Here is a 21147-nt window from a genome sequence, read left to right as displayed (position 1 = left end):
ATCCCTAACATAAGAGCATCCTGGAACTCAGCCCTGAACCTTCTTTCCAAGTACACTTGTCCACCAGGGGGCGTTTTTAAGTTCCACAGCTTAAAATACTATTATATACGGACAACTCTGAAATGTGTCTCCAGGCCCAGATATTTCCGGTAACTCCAGATTCCCCTATTAATGGACTGTTCAAAATGTGTACTTGGAATTCTAACAGATACGTCAGAGAGTGCATGCCCAAACACCAACGTCCTTCCCAAGACAAGGAAGGCCCACGCTCTTCCTAGTTTATGCCTTCCCAGTCAGTGCCAATATAATTCACCCCATTAGTCAGTCCCAAAGTTTTCCAGTGAGCCCTGACTCTTCTCTTTCATCCATGTCCTCTAAAACATCAGCAAATTCTGGTGGCTCTATCATCAGGATAAACCCAGCAGCTGATCTCTCTTGTCACCTCCTTTATATTGCCACACTGGTTCAAAGCATCCTTATAGACCTATAGGGCTATACAGCAGGTGTGCTCAAACCACAGTTGTCACTCTCAAATGACTGCTTGAGTACGACAGTGACACCACGCTGCTCAAAAATCACACTGGCATTCACAAAACCATCACTGTTACCATGCCTTTTTTTCACTTGTCCCACTTATTCATCTCCAGCCACGCTGGTCTCCAACCTCTTCCCCAAACACGCCTCTGACTACTGGAGATTCGAACTCTCACAGTTCCCTTTACCTGAAGTCTTCTTTTTCCCGTCAGTGCTTCATATTTTTGTCGCAACGTTACCTTTTCAGCAAGGTCTCTTGTTATCATATTGTTTAAAACTTTAAACCCTGATCATATCTCTTCATTCCCCCTTCTCAGTTTAAAACTTGCTGAAAACTTTGTGATATTCTATATAGTTTCCTTGTTTATTACCTGCCTTCTCTAATAAAACATAAACGCCACATTGACAAGGGATTTAATCTCCAGTATCTTTCTATCTCTTCCAGCACTTTCCCCACAACCTAGCACAAAGAAAGACATCAGTATATATTTTTGAATGAATGAACATAAAAGCTAAGTAAACCTTCTCCGGGTCACTCAGGTGACAAATGGCTGAGCCAGATTTGAACCAAAGGCATTCTGTCCCAGTGAACTTGATTCTATGTAACTGTGACCACGTGAAAACCTTCCAGGGCAGCTGTTAGAAATAGATTCACTTGAATCTGGCATGCATTACTACAGGAATTTGTGGATTAAACAAATGAAATGCCCAAAATGATTTATAGAAACACATAAAGAGTACATGTTGCATGCACTGGAATGAAGCTGCCTACATACTAATTCCAATTTCACTGTTAACTTTCTCCACATCTTCCTCAGTTTGCCCGGCCCCTCCCTCTATGACTTTATTTCTTGTCCCTCCCTGAAGGTAGATGAAGACAAGGGATCCAAGATTAGACAAATAAAAGGAAAGAGAAGTTTTTGGGAAAAGATGTGGCATAGGAAGCAAAGGACTTTGCATCTGGGTCTAATTCATCACCAGTTCAACTTGTGCTTTAAGGGTGTACAGTCTCTTCATTGCTGGGCAAAAATACATGGTCTACAGAGATCTTCCAACTTTAAAAAATGATTATTTTCCTTTTTGATTATTAAAAGGCTCCCTTATTCTTAGTAGTCTAAGATTGGTTAGGAAATAGAGGGCGACACTTAAGAATGAGGCTTTGGGATAATTAGAGAACTCAACTTCTGGTTCCACAAGAATAAAACCCTGACTAAGAAACTCAATCTCCTGAAGGATCGTATTTTTATCCAAAAGTGAGATGACAGAAATACCTATCCCTTTAGAATGCTTATAAAAATGAAACAGGGTAACATAAATCATTCATTACTGTACATGACATAAGTACTCAATAAAAGTTTGTTGCTCCTAATGTTTTATTTTTATGGTTGCAGGCTTACATTCTGCATGACATTTCATGATTTTATCTACCTGCATCTCACTGCCCCTCCAGAGCTTGAGTTGTTCCTGTCCTTTATCACATGAGATGGCTTCTGCCGCCCTTGCTGTGACTTTGAGCAACTTTCTCTGGATGGTCCTCAGGCTCAGATGAATATCATTACCCCAACCGCCCCTACAGTCTGGGGCAGATGACAGAACTTTGTAACATGAGAAACTCGTTTTTTGGGTCACTTCTCGTCCTCTTGCTGATGCCTGGCAATTTGAGGATGATCTTGGCCCTACTATTACAGCAGGCTGAAAATTGTCAAGCCACAGTCTACAATTATCCCTGCGTTCCAAGGCCAAGAAACACAAATTTGAAAGCAAACAATGCTATAATTCAGCACAATGATATACGGAGTTATTAAAGAAATTGTGCTGACTGCTTTGAGAATTCAAGTCTCCAATCTATCCAAACACATTTTCTTTTCTTTTTTCCTAACTAATATTAAGAAACTGTTTTTGTTTGGGTAGTAACAACATAAAAAATATGTCATGTACCTTTCAGATTTCATTACACCACAACATGGTAAAAAGTTACGGTGCTTCAGGGAAAAGTTACTTACACTTCGTTCTAAGTCACTGAAATATACTACCACTTGGTTGGAAATGCATTTACTAACAAATGTTTATTGAGTACATAATATTTGCCAATAACAAGGACTGGAGATATGGTAAGAAATATTAAAGACTTCATTGCTACCCTGGTCCAGTTTTCATTCCAGGCAGCTTTTGTCTTTTGCAATTTCCTAACTTCTGTCTCAGATGTGGGAAGACATGGCAACCCCCCCACAAAATCGATGGTTCACCAACATACTGATAGAACTGTACTAATATAAGGAGCCTAATTTCTGCTTGATATGTAGAGAGAATTCTGGAACTCTTGGTTTACTTGGGAGAAAATCTCATTTATTTGTATGTTCCCCACTCCTCACCCAATACACCCATCTTCTGAGATGATACTGGTTTATTTACCACTGTCAACAAAAGAAAAAGTATTCACCAAATGTACAAGTACATGATTCGTGAATAAGATGCTACGTGGGTGGTAGGGTGTACAGGACACTGGGCTCAGACAACAACTTCAGAAATTAGCTTTTCTGAAATCTTTGGAAACAGTGATTACACACAAAATAAACTGAGAAAGCATATATACTACAAATATTGTCAAAGGGATCACATCAAGATACAACAACGTGCCTTTCAAATCACCAGTGTCTGCATGGTGAGAATGCTCATCATAGAGGCGGGTGGCCTCTTTGTGTGTCGGGCAGCCTTGAACGCTTCAGGGAATATGTCATTTTTCAAGAGGTATCAATTAGGGGCTGTTAGGTGTCAGAATGTGAATCACACCCAATGGTTGAGTGTGCCTTAAAAATGACTCCTGTGAGTACAGCACAAGTATGTGCACTGATCCACAAACATGGACACAATCCCAAGAGAGGTAGGCAACTAGAAAAGGCAGGGGCAGGGAGAGAATGAGGGGGCCATGAAGGTACTGCAACTCTAAAATGGATCTTGATTAGGATTTCCCAGTTGAAGCGTTTGGGGGAAGGGATAAATTGTGAATTTAAATCTACCTACACCAGCAGGGTTGGGTCCTGCCAGAAACTGGAGAAGCAATGCTGCTGCTGCTGCTAAGTCACTTCAGTCGTGTCCAACTCTATGCAATCCCATAGATGGCAGCCCACCAGGCTCCCCCGTCCCTGGGATTCTCCAGACTAGACAACTGGAGTGGATCACCATTTCCTTCTCCAACGCATGAAAGTAAAAAGTCAAAGTGAAGTCGCTCAGTCGTGTCCGACTCTTCACACCCCATGGACTGCAGACCACCAGGCTCCTCCATCCATGGGATTTTCCAGGCAAGAGTACTGGAGTGGGGTGCCAACCCCTTCTCTGGAAGCAATGCTAGTATCTTTCAAAGGGAATTGCCATTATGCATACATCACATATATCTCCAAGGCTATGCCTCAAGTATAAGGAAGTGGGAGTTTGGATTAAGTGATTCACTTGAAAATCATTCAATTAGAAAAGGACAGAATTCAAATTCAGTGCACAGTGTGTGTTGCACTCAGTGACTTAGTCATTTCTGACTCTGCATGGACTGTAGCCTGCCAGGCTTCTCTGTCCAAGGGATTCTCTAGGCACGAATACTAGAGTGGGTAACCACTGCCTTCTCCAGGGGATCTTCCTGATCCAGAGATCAAAACTTCGTCCCTTGTGTCTCCTGCATTAGGCAGATTCTCTACCTCTAGCACCACTTGGGAAGACCCCCTGATGCTTAGTGGTGTTCCCCAATCATGCTGACAATCACAATTGATTCTTTCCTAGATTTTATTTCCAATTAAACCTAGTTCTGACACTTGGAAATCCCTCATTTTGAACTCTGAGGGAAGAATGCTGTCTCATCTCCTAAGAATGTCAATGTGAAAACTGGCCCTAGTCAGTCTCTGTCAATGACTGTGAAGGCATACAAACAGGAGAGGGCACATTTCTTCCAAAGTCAGAGGAGCTCATGTGACACACTGGAATAGTGGCTTCCTGAGCAGCCAAGATAGGGGACCAAATTAACTTGCAAAATATAAATCACATTTGCTACTAGTTGACATTACTAAAATAATGTCAGGCCCATGCAATGTAATAGACTTAGGGGATTGAGGTACCACCCTCCAGAACTGTAATCACCCCTCTCTGGCTACATATTTGAAGACCTTATTTGATATCCATCTGTAGTTTGGACACTATACAAGAGAACTGATAGGCGGTGGCCAAATAAAATCTATGTGGATAGATTTTTAAGGAATATAGAACACATCTAGTGACTTTAGACACCTGATCTTCCAATGCATTAGCACCTGATTTCCTTATCTGATCAGACTTCTAAATAGAACAGTGAAATAAAAAAGACTCTAGAAAAAAAGCCACTAAACATTATCATGGAATTTTACAGAATCTCTTAGCATTAGGGCTAACTTCAGGTCTGTATTCTTATTTGCTAGTTAATAAAATATTTATCTCAAACCTTATAAAGTAGGTCAAGCACTGATGGTAGTAATAGCAGTAGCTCATAAGACATGCTTTTAATAGTATTCATAGAAGACATAATACCCGCCCTCACCCCTCTCCATGAGCGCCTGCCCACTAGGCTTCCAAGTCTGACACCTGCTCTTTCAGATATATAGAAACACAAGTCCTCCTTTTGCATTAAGAAATTGGTCTGTGTTGCCAGAGAAGCCATCATTGTTAAGCCTAAAAGCAAGTATACATATGAGTTCCCTAAATAGATCTGCTGTTTGCATGACTTGCCTTTTTTTAATCACCTAATCATAAACTTTCACATTTGCCTGTGGACCAACATCCCATGTGGATACAAACAAGATTCACAGTGGCAGCAATGCTATATCCACATGACCCCAAATGTAAACAGTGGGTGTTCTGGGCTGCCTTAAACCTGAGGGTAGTTGAATTCATCACACCCTCCTTATCTGTTAGCCTGAAAATGCCACTGGATCAGATGCTTAGATGGTCAGTGATAAAGCTACCAGGGACCATTTTAAGTGACAGCTTTCCATATATCTCCAGATAGTGACACAATAAAGAAAAGTATTAAAGAGAAACAGGTAAAATATCATGTATGAAACGAGATGCCAGTCCAGGTTTGATGCACGATACTGGATGCTTGGGGCTAGTGCACTGGGACGACCCAGAGGGATGGTATGGGGAGGGAGGAGGGAGGAGGGTTCAGGATGGGGAACACATGTATACCTGTGGCGGATTCATTTTGATATTTGGCAAAACTAATACAATTATGTAATTATGTAAAGTTTAAAAATAAAATAAAAAAAATAAAAAGTATCACCTCAATCCTAGAACACTGGTCCCTGATCTCCTATTCTTGGTCACATACATGTTAGACCTATTGTACTGCAGCACTATGAACACCACGGAATGATGTTCAGCTAAAACCTGTAACAGGAGGCTGTCAACCAGGATACTGTTTTGTCATGATACATCAACTCCAGAGGTTATACTGTTTTAGATTCCAGTCCATGTTTATTTCCTGACTCAGCTATCCACTATCTCAATCTCTGGGCATGCTATTTAACATTTCAATGCTTAATCTGCAAGATAAACCACAATATTTAATCAAAGGGTTCTTTTTGAGGAGTAATTTGAACATACCAATGTTCAATCTGAATTAATACAAGGCATGTATGTTATTAATTCATGATGCTATGAATTTTATCACCTAAAACCTTACCATCATTCCTTACAAGGATTTTAGGAGAGTAAAAATAGTAGTATGTGTGACAATACATTCCTGTCTTGCCTACTAGACCAAGTCATTGAGAACATGAACTCTATTGTGTTCATGAACTCTCATACTGCTTATTTTCTCTTAGGCCCAGTGTAAGAACACAATAGAGTCAATCCATAGACACATCTGTTTATGGATATAAACTACTCACTTATGACACACTTTGGTGATTGATTTCCAGATGAAGCTACAGTATTTTTTGCTACCATTATGGTAGTCAAAAGGAAAGACTGGCCTAGGAAGTGGCCAGGTCTTCTCCCATGCTGATGTGTTGGGTAAACCCAAATAACCTGAGAATAACCTGAGAATAGAATAGATCCCAACACCTATCCTCCTAATGAAAGCACAATTGATTACCATCACTATTGGTAATCAACAAGAAGGGTCTCAGATATTATTTTTTGAGCATGTATGTGCCAGCACTGTGCTGAGCTTGTATTTGCTCATGAAATGTTTCCAATAAACGAATGAAATAATGTTATTATGATTCCCCTAAAGCCCCTGATACTGGGAAAGATTGAAGGCAGGAGGACAAGGGGACAGCAGAGGATGAGAAGGTTGGATGGCATCACTGACTCGATGGACATGAGTTTAGGTAAGCTCTAGGAATTGGTGATGGACAGCAAAGTATGGTGTGCCGCAGTCCATGGAGTTGCAAAGAGTCGGACATGACTGAGCAACTGAACTGAACTATCTCATATGGGGAACGTAATGGCTCAGAGTATTCAAGTAAGACATGAAACATCATAGAGTGTTGATGGGAGCCCTGAAAAGTCTTAGCCTGGGGTTTCAGTTTCCAACTTCTCTGATACTCTTCCCTACTGAGGTGTGAATTCATCTTTGTCTGTGATAAAAACTGTAAATATAGTTTTCCAGTTTGTTACTTATATTCTGACATCACTAATGTAATCTTGTAGGAATAATATTTTCATAACAGCAAAGAGGTACTATTCCTAATATATAGTGATTTTCTGAAGAGAGAAATGAAAAACACTAGTAATTATCTAGAATAACAGGTAGTTATCTAGAAAAAGAGACAAGTGATAACAATAGCAAATTTAAAGAAAAATAAATGCAAATAACCTATAAACTCAGCAACACTCATAAAAAATGCCAATTGTGGATGGGAAAATCAGAACATCAATGAGAATATTAACTGCAAAGGAATAAAACACTACAGATACATTTAAATTTATGAATGTATAGTGATACTAAGAACAAAGGGCCCCATAGGTCACATTTGGAAGATGACAGAGACTCACATCAATATTTTGAAATGGTAAATAAAATAAAATAAAGCATTTTTCCTGCCTTTCCTTGTGTAAAATAAAATTTGAATGCCAACATTTTGTAAGCCCTAACGAAATACTAGATATCGGTAATAATTATCAATGGCTGCTATGGACACAAAAGAAAGACATTTTACATGCCTCCTTATGGAAGCACATAGCCCCAACTATGAAGTAGTCTAGCCAGAAACATACAATCTGTATTTAATCTGCTAGTAAATTGGAAATATGGGTGACTATGACATTGCTATATACATCACAGTGACACAATCAGGAACATCCAGACTGTGGTACTGTCTACAGGACAAACAGCCCTATTGTCTTCAATAAGCAGAGTGTGAGAAAAAGAAAGGAGGGTCATGAGGAACCTATGGATTAAGAGATGTAGGAGACATGAAAGTTAATTCTGTGGATGGAACATATTTGGATCTTGATTTACAAACAAGATCAAAGAAAGTATATAATCTGTAGTTTTTATAGTACCTAAATTTTTAAAGTATCTGAATATTTGAACAGTATGAAAAGGCAAAATGATAGGATAATGAAAGAGGAACTCCCCAGGTCGGTAGGTGCCCAATATGCTACTGGAGATCAGTGGAGAAATAACTCCAGAAAGAATGAAGGGATGGAGCCAAAGCAAAAAGAATACCCAGTTGTGGATGGGACTGGTGATAGAAGCAAGGTCCGATGCTATAAGGAGCAATATTGCATAGGAACCTGGAATGTCAGGTCCATGAATCAAGGCAAATTGGAAGTGGTCAAACAGGAGATGGCAAGAGTGAACATTGACATTCTAGGAATCAGCAAACTAAGATGGACTGGAATGGGAAATTTAACTCAGATGACCATTATATCTACTACTGTGGGCAGGAATGCCTTAGAAGAAATGGAGTAGCCATCATGGTTAACAAAAGAGTCTGAAATGAAGTACTTGGATGCAATCTCAAAAATGACAGAATGATCTCTGTCCGATCCCAAGGCAAACCATTCAATATCAGGGTAATGCAAGTCTATGCCCCAACGAGTAATGCTGAAGAAGCTGAAGTTGGACGGTTCTATGAAGACCTACAAAACCTTCTAGAACTAACACCCCAAAAATATGCCCTTTTCATTATAGGGGACTGGAATGTAAAAGTAGGAAGTCAAGAAACACCTGGAGTCACAGGCAAATTTTTCTCGGAGTACAGAATGAAGCAGGGCAGAGTCTAATAGAGTTTTGCCAAGAGAACACATTGGTCATAGCAAACACCCTCTTCCAACAACACAAGAGAAGACTCTACACATGGACATCACCAGATGGTCAACAGCAAAATCAGACTGATTATATTCTTTGCAGGCAAAGATGGAGAAGCTCTATACAGTCAGCAAAAACAAGACTAGGAGCTGACTGTGGCTCAGACCATGAACTTCTTATTGCCAAATTCAAACTTAAATGGAAGAAAGTAGGGAAAACCATGAGACCATTCAGGTATGACCTAAATCAAATCCCTTATAATTATACTGTGGAAGTGAGAAATAGATTTTAGGGACTAGATCTGATAGATAGAGTGCCTGATGAATTATGGACGGAGTTTCGTGACATTGTACAGGAGACAGGGATCAAGACCATCCCCATGGAAAAGAAATGCAAAAAAGCAAAATGGCTGTCGGGGAGGCCTTACAAATAGCTGTGAAAGGAAGAGAAGCGAAAAGCAAAGGAGAAAAGGAAAGCTATAAGCATCAGAATGCAGAGTTCCAAAGAAGAGCAAGAAGAGATAAGAAAGCCTTCCTCAGAGATCAATGCAAAGAAATAGAGGAAAACAGTAGAATGGGAAAGACTAGAGATCTCTTTGAGAAAATTAGAGACACCAAGGGAACATTTCATGCAAAGATGGGCTCGATAAAGGACAGAAATGGTATGGACCTAACAGAAGCAGAAGATATTAAGAAAGGTGGCAATACACCAGAATACACACAGAATACATCAGAATACACAGAAAAACTGTACAAAAAGAGCTTCACGACCCAGATTATCATGATGGTGTGATCCCTCACACTCACCTAGAGCCAGACATCCTCGAATGTGAAGTCAAGTTGGCCTTAGAAAGCATCACTATGAACAAAGCTAGTGGAGGTGATGGAATTCCAGTTGAGCTATTTCAAATCCTGAAAGATGATGCTGTGAAAGTACTGCACTCAATATGCCAGCAAATTTGGAAAACTCAGCAGTGGCCACAGGACTAGAAAAGGTCAGTTTTCATTCCAATCCCAAAGAATGCTCAAACTACTGCACAATTGCACTCATCTCACATGATAGTAAAGTAATGCTCAAAATTCTCCAAGCCGGGCTTCAACAATACATGAACCATGAACTTCCAGACGTTCAAGCTGGTTTCAGAAAAGGCAGAGGAACCAGAGATCAAATTGCCAACATCCGCTGGATCATCGAAAAACCAAGAGAGTTCCAGAAAAACATCTTTTTCTGCTTTACAGATTATGCCAAAGCCTTTGCCTGTGTGGATTACAATAAACTGTGGAAAATTCTGAAAGAGATGGAAATACCAGACCACCTGATCTGCCTCTTGAGAAACCTATATGCAGGTCAGGAAGCAACAGTTAGAACTGGACATGGAACAACAGACTGGTTCCAAATAGGAAAAGAAGTACATCAAGGCTGTATATTGTCCCCCTGCTTATTGAACTTATATGCAGAGTACATCATGAGAAACGCTGGACTGGAAGAAACACAAGCTGGAATCAAGATTGCTGGGAGAAATATCAATAACCTCAGATATGCAGATGACACCACCCTTATGGCAGAAAGTGAAGAGGAACTCAAAAGCCTCTTGATGAAGGTGAAAGAAGAGAGTGAAAAAGTTGGCTTAAAGCTCAACATTCAGAAAATGAAGATCATGGCATCTGGTCCCATCACTTCATGGGAAATAGATGGGGAAACAGTGGAAACAGTGGCTGACTTTATTTTCCTGGGATCCAAAATCACTGCAGATGGTGACTGCAGCCATGAAATTAAAAGACGCTTACTCCTTGGAAGGAAATTTATGACCAACCTAGATAGCATATTCAAAAGCAGAGACATTACTTCGCCAACAAAGGTCTGTCTAGTCAAGGCTATGGTTTTTCCCGTGGTCATGTACGGATGTGAGAGTTGGACTGTGAAGAAAGCTGAGCACCGAAGAATTGATGCTTTTGAACTGTGGTGTTGGAGAAGACTCTTGAGAGTCCCTTGGACTGCAAGGAGATCCAACCAGTCCATCCTAAAGGAGATCAGTCCTGAGTGTCATTGGAAGGACTGGTGTCAAACCTGAAACCCCAATACTTTGGCCACCTGATGGGAGGAACTGACTCATTGGAAAATACCCTGATACTGGGAAAGATTCAGGGCAGGAGGAGAAGGGGACGACAGAGGATGAGATGGCTGGATGGCATCACCGACTCGATGGACATGAGTTTGAGTAAACACCAGGAGTTGGTGATGGACAGTGAGGCCTGCCATGCTGCAATTCTTGGGGTCGCAAAGAGTCGGATAAGACTGAGTGACTGAACTGAACTATTAGATTGTTCTAAATAATTAACAATATCTTTAGTGTAGTAATGGCATTGTTATATTTAAAAAAGGATGTCACCTTTTAATGATGAACACTGAAATATCTGGAAATGAATACCAAGAAACAATTGGATAGGGCAGTAGGAATCAGCCAATTAAACTCTCTATTCTGCAGATGAGAGGAGTGACTTGTGACACAGAAGTAGTTGGGGTTAAGCGGATGATAAAAATCCAGGTCTCTAAAGCTCAGTTACTATCATTCAAGACCAAGCCAGTTCACATGACATCTTAAATACTTCTATGATTCTATTAAAAGCACAATTTTTCTTAGATATATTATCAGAAAGCTGATCGGAATATGTAGTATAGAGGAAGAGGTGTGCATTGTGTAAATGAACTTGAGATGGGAAAGAGGGCTTTATTTTTCTGTAGACTGTATTACAGCAGTTTTAGGTTGACAGCAAAATTGAGCAGAGAGGTCTCATACATGCCCTGCCCCTACACATGCAGATCTACCCCCACCACCAATACCCTGCACTAGAATGGTACAACTGTTACACCTGACGAACCTACACTGATATATCAAAATAACCCAAAGTCTGTAGTTTACCTCTGGGTTCACTCTTAATGTTGTACATTTTATGGACTTTGACAAATACATCCACTATAATAGTATCATACAGAATGGTTTCCTGCCTGAGAAATTCCCTCCCCTCTATCCATCATTCCCAGCACTCCCTGGCAACCACTGATCTTTTTTACTTTTTCCACAATTTTTCCTTTTCTAGAGTGTCATATAGTTTGATTCATATAGTATGTCACCATTTCAAACCAGCTTCTTTCACTTAGAAAAATGCATTTAAGTTTCTTCCATGTCCTCTTATGGCTTGATAGCTCATATTTTTTTCAGGTCTGAGTAACAAACATTACATTGTAAGTACCATATGTTATTGATCTAGTCACCAACTAGCTGCTTCCAAGTTTTGGTAATTATGAATAAATGTGTGTAAAGATCCACATGTAGGTTTTCCTGCAAACTTAAGCTTTCAGCTCCTTTGGAGGTACCAAGGAGGAGCACAATGGCAGGATCATAAGGTAAGAGTGTATTTAGTAAGAAACTGCCTGATTGCCTTCAGATGGATTTAACAAATCAGCGCCTAAAATGAAAATCACACATATCCAATGTCATTCTAAAAATGTCTTAGAAAGAATGTTGAGAATGAACTTATAGATCTCAGAATTTCTGTGAGAGAAGAGAATTTTTCAGTAGGTCACTGTATTCCCAATAGTATTTCTAGTAGTTAGAACAGTGCTGGTACATAATAAATTCTGGTAAAATGTTTGTTAACTGAATAGATAAGCCCAAAAGAGAAAAAAAAGAAATTCAGTTTCCGAGCAGACAACTGTTTATTAGGTTGAACAAGTGAAGTGAAGACTCATCTTAGGGGGCTGGTAGTGTGAAAAGTAAGTATTTTTCAAAAATGGACTGTCACTCAGTTAGATCAAAGTCTTCATCCTGTAGGAGAGGTGAAAGCCTGGAACAGAGAACAAAGCAAAATCCTGCCTCTCTTACTCTGGGCATGTGCTCATTACATGAAATGGGGAACAGAATCTTCCGCACTATTTAAACAGTTCTCTCTTCATTTGCTATGCACGTACAGTTGAATTTACGTAAATTAAATGCACATAAGCTGAAGCTCCACTATAATTACAAAACCACTGCATTGGAAATAAGCTTTCAATGAAATTACATTAGAAACCAGAAAGATTAAATTAGATTTAGAAACATATTTGGCCCCATGAAGAGACAGATTATGGAAACTTTATAAAACAACACAGATACACATCACACACCAGCAGAATATCTGGCTAGGAAAAGAAACAGCCTTGTTACCTAGACCAGGAAAAGAAAGCTATCATCTAATTTCAAAACAGTAAATACGGAGTCAATCAAACCTTTGAATGAAACCACTGCTCTTCAAATGTAAGCAATTCACCTATTCATCTGGCCTTAGCTTCCCATGATATAAAAGAGATAATAATACCTATGGTTACTGAAAGGAGGAAAAACATATGACAAATCTAGCACCGTGGTTTTTCAATTTTTAAAACAAACATACAAAAAATCATAGTATTATAGTTTTATAACTAGAGGAGAACATAGGCAAAACACTCTCTGACATACATCACAGCAGGATCCTCTATGACCCACCTCCCAGAATATTGGAAATAAAAGCAAAAATAAACAAATGGGACCTAATTAAACTTAAAAGTTTCTGCACAACAAAGGAAACGATTAGCAAGGTGAAAAGGCAGCCTTCAGAATGGCAGAAAATAATAGCAAATGAAGCAACTGACAAACAACTAATCTCAAAAATATACAGGCAACTCCTACAGCTCAACTCCAGAAAAAAAATGACCCAATCAAAAAATGGGCCAAAGAACTAAATAGACATTTCTCCCAAGAAGACATACAGATGGCTAACAAACACATGAAAAGATGCTCAACATCACTCATTATCAGAGAAATGCAAATCAAAACCACTATGAGGTACCATTTCACACCAGTCAGAATGGCTACGATCCAAAAGTCTACAAGCAATAAATGCTGGAGAGGGTGTGGAGAAAAGGGAACCCTCTTACACTGTTGGTGGGAATGCAAACTAGTACAGCCACTATGGAGAAGAGTGTGGAGATTCCTTAAAAAACTGGAAATAGAACTGCCTTATGATCCAGCAATCCCACTGCTGGGCATACACAGTGAGGAAACAAGAAGGGAAAGAGACACGTGTACCCCAATGTTCATCACAGCACTGTTTATAATAGCCAGGACATGGAAGCAACCTAGATGCCCATCATCAGATGAATGGATAAGAAAGCTGTGGTACATATACACAATGGAGTATTACTCAGCCATTAAAAAGAATACATTTGAATCAGTTCTAATGAAGTGGATGAAACTGGAACCTATTATACAGAGTGAAGTAAGCCAGAAAGAAAAACACCAATACAGTATACTAACGCATATATATGGAATTTAGAAAGATGGTAACAATAACCCTGTGTACGAGACAGCAAAAGAGACACTGATGTATAGAACAGTCTTATGGACTCTGTGGGAGAGGGAGAGGGAGAGGGTGGGGAGATTTGGGAGAATGGCATTGAAACATGTATAATATCATGTTTGAAACAAGTCGCCAGTCCAGGTTCGATGCACGATACTGGATGCTTGGGGCTGGTGCACTGGGACGACCCAGAGGGAGGGTATGGGGAGGGTTCAGGATGGGGAGCACGGGTATGCCTGTGGCGGATTCATTTTGATGTTTGGCAAAACTAATACAATATTGTAAAGTTTAAAAATAAAATAAAATAAAATTTAAAAAAGGAAAAAAAGTAGAAAGTTAAAAATGAAAAAAAAAAAAAATCATAGTAACAATTCCTAAATCAAAATATGAAGTTCTGGGAAATGCAGGTTTGCTGATCCTAAGCCTTACCAAAGTATGTACTTCCAACCACTGCCCAAGCTAAGCTACTATTTAATATTTATTAAGAATCAACAGATCTCTATGAGTTATATAAATGTGCCTTAGATGGCTATTATTTTTCCCTCACCCTTCTTCCCAGACAAATGGGAAGCTAAATTAGTCACTTATCATGAAGTTCTTTCAAAACATTAAAGTCTAAAGAAATAGCTGATAATTGTTCTCAGCCATCTGGCATCAAGTTATGCTCATGAACTGAACTGAACCATTTGGTAAAAATCCAAAAAAGTTTATCTTAATTTTACATCTTACTAAAGGTTCTAAATTGAGAAATTTCTAAAAGGAAAAAACAGTATATTAAAAAGGAAAACAGAAAGTAAATCCTTGAACTCATTCACAATCACATAGTAAAACTAAAAAAAGAAATCCCTGCCTCTAACATCTAGTTTAGTCTAACATGCACACTTTACCTATTCATATACATACTGATGTGTATATACACATAACACAAAACACAAAAATTAAACTCTGGTTGCTTTTCTCAGTCCTTTCACATGAATAGCAACACATCATCTTGCTAAGAAACAAGCAAAACTTCCAGCAAGAAGCTTAACTACAATGCCTCTCATGTGAAGGAGAGCTCTACATTGTGCCATGAGCCACTCATCTCCTTCTCAATGAGCCACTAAATACAATTCTCACTTGATGGATGATAACAGACCTCTCAGTTCAGTTCAGTCACTCAGTCGTGTCCAACTCTTTGTGACCCCATGGACTGCAGCACGCCAGGCTTCCCTGTCCATCACCAACTCCCGGAGCTTGCTCAAACTCATGGCCATCGAGTCGGTGATGCCATCCAAACATCTCATCCTGTAGTCCCCTTCTCCTCCTGCCTTCACTCTTTCCCAGCATCAGGGTCTTTTCCAAGGAGTCAGTTCTTCACATCAGGTGGCCAAAGTATAATAGACCTCTACCTGATCTCTAATCAATTCATCTCTAGCTGACTGCAATCCATTCTTTATGGTATGAATGAGCTTCTCATGATAAATTGTTTTTATTCCTCAGCCTACAACTTTTCAAAGACTTATCACTGCCCTTAGGACAAAGTCTCAAATCCTTACCATGGTTTAGAAGACCTTTGGAGCCATGGCCTTCTTTCACCAGTCTCATCTTGGATCAGACACTCCCACCTACCCCGTGTACATCAGCCATGCGGCCCACCTTCCCATCACTGTGAGGTGCCATATTACTTCTGGCCTCAGCGTCTCAAGCAAATTGGAGAATACAAATACCTTTACCTCATAAGCCCTCAAAAATATATGAAAACAGATTTGGCAATGATTTCTGCATGACTTGGAGTCTCTATTTTCTCATTCATGTGGAAGTTGGGTTTACCGCTCCAGGAATGCTTCAGATGTTCCATGGATATTAATTCCCTTCCTTCAATAGTGGGTATATATTCTCTTTGTTGATATCATATTTTCTAATATGTTTTTCTTATCTGAATGTTTTCTCATCCTGCCCCCACCACCCTCACCATGTATATAAGCTGGCAACCTGGATGCTAAACTCACTTCTCAAACAGGGTTGGAATCAACTGAGCCCCTCTTCTGAAGTAGTCAGAAGAATATTATTAATCTCTCAATGATTTTATGACAAGTTCCAGCTTCTGAAAATTATTGGATATTACTCTAAAAATAAAACATTACAGATAATTACCCCTTAGAATGGAACAAATCATTATAATAATTCAAAAAGTTATCTTGGATATGGAGAAGAACGTACTTATTTTTTTAAAAATTGCCAATGTACATGAAAAGGCTTATTTCTGAGAGGAAATAGGAGAACACGAAATTGCTTCATGCTTTCTGAAATTCATTATTCTGATGCTAATAATCAACCCAATGGTGTACAGTCTTCTAGAGCTCTGGGAAAGAATTACACAAAGCGTGTAATTCTGTATAAGCAGAGGAAGAAAAGAATGTTATAGGTGAGTGAAAAGTATTAATTTTTGCTGGATATGTTATCTTGGAATTTTTTGGATAGGACCTCAGACATATAAGTTAAAGGAGAAATAGGCCATTATAATTTCAAGGGAAAAAATAAAATAAGGCTTGTGACAGAACAAATGTAAGTATCAAAGTGATAATTAAATCTAAGCCCCATTCGTATGTATTAACTCATTTCTTCTTCTTATCTAGCTTATAAGGAAGGTTCTATTATAACTTCCACTTCATAGGTGGGAAAACAAGCAACTTGCCCAAAATAGCAGTGCTGGGATTTGAATCAAGGTGATTAGATCCCAAAGTCCACATGTATAACCATGGTACTGAACTGCTTTCTGTGTCTCAAAGTCAGACACAAAGGGGTATCTTTAACATTACACTGCCCACTGATGCCCAAAGCACAAGTGAGTTAGTAGTTCCAGAAAATGCAGGAATAGACATAAACACAATGCTTGATAAATGAGAAAAACTACGTCTTAGAGATTTGACTTACACCAAATGATACAAGATCTCCTAGTTCTTTATCCATAAATGTACCCCCAAACCAACGTTCTTCCTTCTTTGAAACATGTGTCACTGTGTTGATGGTAAGTCAGACAGTGGGTGGCAAATGATTTAGTGGCATAAAAACAGGCCCTGTGGGATCAGAGAGGGATAACCTTCACTTGGTATATTGAGAAAGAGACGCTGCCATGAGATCTGAGGGTGAAAGAGTATATAACTGAATGAATGCGTGAGAAGACAGGAAGAGATGTCAAGACATTTCTAGGCAGAAAAAACTGCATGTAGGAGAGTCTGGAAGAGAGAATGCTGTTTTTTAAGGAACTTAAGGAAGTCTCATTATCACCAATCACAATGGAAAAACAAACTGGGATGAGACCACACAGAGCTATCCAAGCCACATGGAAGAATTAAATGGATAAAGGTATTTTTGGATTTAAGGAGAGAGCAGGACTTCTAGCTGACATGCCTTCTACACTCCCCTCTCACTTCTCTACTAGACCATACCCCCAATTCCCCCACTCCCGCATACAGAAATCAGAGAACAAAATCAAATGACTGACATCCGCACAGAGGCTAAAAGTAAGAAGATGAAGCCAGCAAGGTAAGACGTGAAGGGAGAATAGGGAAGAAAGCATGTATCCAGAAAAAAAGAAAAAAAGAATTTTACTTCCTAAGAAGGCAAGAAACTGCAGGGGGACTCTGAGTGATGAGATCAAAGGATTTAGCAGCAGTATGTCAAAGCCAGCTAGCAAGAGCCACATGTTAAATTTTCAGGAATTTTGTGAGCTGGTTGTTAAATCACTGGTAACTTGAAATCAGACATGTTGGGAATACTTCCTCCCTGAACATCAGCAGATGCTCTAAAATAAAGATTTTCCTTTTGGAAAGCTAGTTTACCAGTCCACTGTTATCTACACTCACAGAGGATTTGGCATTAGTTACTATTGCAGTTGTTGGAAGGAAATAAGTAGAATAATATAGAGGAGCTGTTTTTTATATTTTCCTGTTCTTCATGTGCTCTTTATGTATTGGAAAATGTAACACAAACCCGAAATAACAAACTGTGGTGCATTTTAGGACCTATGTTGGCTTGTCTCACTCACAGTGAAGTGAAATCCTGAATACAATCAGCCCTCATAGTCACAAGTTTCTATTCATGTATGTAGATAGAAAGCTTTACAAAACGTATTGAATAAAAGCAACACATTTGCTTAAGAAAGGCAATAAGACTTGATAGAAATGTCATCTATACGTCTCGACCCTGCCAAAGATCTGATCAATGGCCTCAATATCCTTAAATAAAATTAGGACTTTTACAAAGTTGTTTCAAATACATAAAAGAACATACCATGAAGATATATTCCAAACAGTATATGAAAAGTAAACACCTAATAACTTTTCCTATTATTATTTATTGCAGATCAGATTTATTGAAAGCTTGCTATATGTGTACAGCATCCAAATGCATAAAAACTACAGTTGGTTACAAGTATTATCCCATTTTATGGGTGAGAAAAATCAGGCTTAAAAGTCAGTGGACTTTCCTGGCAGTTCAGTGGTTAAGATTCTGTGCTTCTACTGCAAGGGTGTGGGTTCCACACCTGGTAGGGACAGGGGATAAGATCCTGCATACTACACAACCAAACAAAAAAAAACAAAGTTAAAAAGCTTGACCAATATTGTATAATTATTAAAACACAAGGGTCCCCAGCCACTGAGTCAATAGCAAAAGCTCTTAAAACCTATGCATAAGTGCTTCACAAAGATATTTCAATGTTATTAGATAATGCTGTGAGTACAAAGTAAGTTATAATATTGAAAATTAACATTATTAAAATAAAACATTAATAATGTTTCTAGAGGGCGTGTATCATCATATAACTCCTGTTTTTCTGTCACAATAATTACTGGGTCCCAGGATTCAAATGGATTAGTTTTTTTTATTGCAATAGAAACTCTTTAAGTGACCTATAATACACCAGTTACCAAATTAGACAACATTTTTCATAGTTTTTATAAGATGTATAAGCAGTACCCATGTTAACTGAAGCCACTAGACTACTTTTTTGTATCTTGTACATTTCTAGCCCAATCTGTTAAACGGTACACATACCAAGAGGCAACTATGGTTTGTTCCCAAACCCGTTTAACTTAGTTTTCTTCCTTATAAAAGTAAATATTTCTACAATGTTATAAAAAACATGTACATCAATAAAATATGTAGAAATACTGAAATTTCTGTTTCCATACAGAATAAGTTGAAAAAAAAGTGGTACAGGGAATTCCCTGGCAGTCCAGTGACTAGGACTCCACACTTTCACTGCCAAGGACGCAGGTTCAATCCCTAGTCAGGGAACTGAGATCATGCAAGCCATGTGGCACGGCTGAAAGAAAGAAAAAGTAAAAGAGTGGTGTACATTTCACTGTAAAATGGCAGAAGATATTAGCTTGTACAAAAAGACATATCCATAAAGTTGAACAGGAACTGTGAATGGGGATGACAAATGTTAACTACTTTTGGTCGCCATGAGGGTACATGAACGAGCACTTCATGGAAGAGGCAGTAATTGGCTTAATTTTCAAGAATGACTAGCATACTGGAAAGTGGCTATTATACAAATTTAAAATAATATGACCACACAGGGACCAATGGTAGAGTCTAATTTGAAAGCATATTTTTACAGAGAACTACTGAATTGGAACAGAATAAAGGGAGAACTGCCAGTCCTGGCAAATAATTATTATTCAGTGGTTTCAAACTGAAACCAGAATGAACTGCTAGGGATCCCATGAACCCTCTTCACTTTGTAAAGAAAAAAAAAAATGTGTTATTTTCCCTAAGGAAAAAGGGCCTTTGGTTTCTGATCCAAAATGAGATTTAGAACCACTAGCCATAAGTCTTACTCCAAGGTAAACAGATGGGCTAACAAGGTAGCTACTGCCTGTCTCCTAGAATGGCAGGTATTCTTGGGCTTCCCTTGTGGCTCAGAAGGTAGAGTCTGCCTGCAATGCCAGAGACCTGGGTTAGTTGCAATTGGTGACTTTATTTGCTTTCACGTACTCATAACAGACATCAGAAGTAAGGGGTAGTGGAAAGATGAGAAACAATTCTGGGCAGAAAAATGAAGTAGAGTGACCATGTATCTCATTTAAAAAAAGCTCTTAATTCTATATAGGCTGACAAGAACTCCATATTTCCATATTCAGAGATCAAACATCAAGGGAAGAAATGTATTCTGTAACCACCCCCGCAAGAGAAAGCATAAACAACAGGACACACATCTTCCAAAATTACTACCAAGGAATTTAAGCCTCTTCAAGATATTGAATAAACTAAAATAATTTATCACTGAAGATTGAAAAAATTAAAGAAAAATATCAAAATATTATTTTTCATATATTCAACTAAAGGGGGAATTCACATCACAGACATGTCTGTGCGTAAGAAAGAGAAGCAGCTATATTTGTTCCTATAAAGACATTTTTGTGAGACCTGTGTCCCTTCTAATATGCTCCAGAATTGCACTTTTACTAGTGTGCTTCAAAGTGGTGAACAGTTCAGTATAGATCATTAGTCAGAGCGTGTTTAATTACATACCAGAATTTCTCAAAGATCAAAAATGTCTGCAGTTCAATTATTCCCACATAGCAGGTCCCATTTTCTACTCATTCTGTTTGGAACAATGTAGTCACAAAATAAATTGTTTTAGATTAAAATCTGTTTGATAGTCCTCCACAGAGCTGATTTCAAAGCGGGGAAAGACACATCTGTTTCACATCTCAGAGAGAATACCAGCTACTGCTTTCTACATTAATTTTGATTCTAGAGAACAGCCATGTCCCCCACTTGGCTGTTTCTCTTCCCCACTATGTTCATATAATCTGTTTTCACACAGCTAGCCTTTAAAATCCAAGTTATGAAAAATAGCTAATCTTTTATTTAAATGATCTCAACTCTAGTTTTGAAGTCCTGTACCTGTAACAGAAGCAGATCATTCTCAGAGATTGGAGTCAATGCATGTAGTTACCAGCA

At 38.8% G+C, this 21147-nt stretch overlaps 1 protein-coding gene across 4 annotated transcripts in view; it reads right to left on the bottom strand.

Moving 5' to 3' along the window:
* SGCD (sarcoglycan delta) overlaps nucleotides 1–21147 on the bottom strand; it is a 1108732-nt gene that overhangs the window by 641197 nt on the left and 446388 nt on the right. The window lies entirely within an intron of this gene.

This window comes from Bos javanicus, chromosome 7 (genome assembly GCF_032452875.1).
Source record: "Bos javanicus breed banteng chromosome 7, ARS-OSU_banteng_1.0, whole genome shotgun sequence".
Lineage (NCBI taxonomy): Eukaryota > Metazoa > Chordata > Mammalia > Artiodactyla > Bovidae > Bos > Bos javanicus.
This window is presented reverse-complemented; position numbering and strand designations above follow the sequence as displayed.